A 283-nucleotide genomic window follows, 5' to 3' on the forward strand; every position below is an offset into this window, starting at 1 on the left:
TTGTCGTGGTCGTTTATTTACCGGTCGTCCAACCTAAATATCGAAAGTTTGTGGGGGCTTACAAAAGTCTTAAGTACTACACTTATAAACAACTTTTTAATCGATTCTTAACGTTTTCTCAAAAATCAGGAGTTAACGTTAGTAATACGCCGCATAAAATCGCTACCCCTATACTTAAGCAAAAAAGCTGAAATTCAATCATGCCCTGCAATAACGTAAATATCCCTTAACCGCCCTTAACAAAAAATTGCCCTAATAGAAAAAAGAATCCCATTTTAGTCCC

Source organism: Frankliniella occidentalis, unplaced genomic scaffold (assembly GCF_000697945.3).
Source record: "Frankliniella occidentalis isolate FOCC.00 unplaced genomic scaffold, Focc_3.1 Scaffold171, whole genome shotgun sequence".
Taxonomy (NCBI): domain Eukaryota; kingdom Metazoa; phylum Arthropoda; class Insecta; order Thysanoptera; family Thripidae; genus Frankliniella; species Frankliniella occidentalis.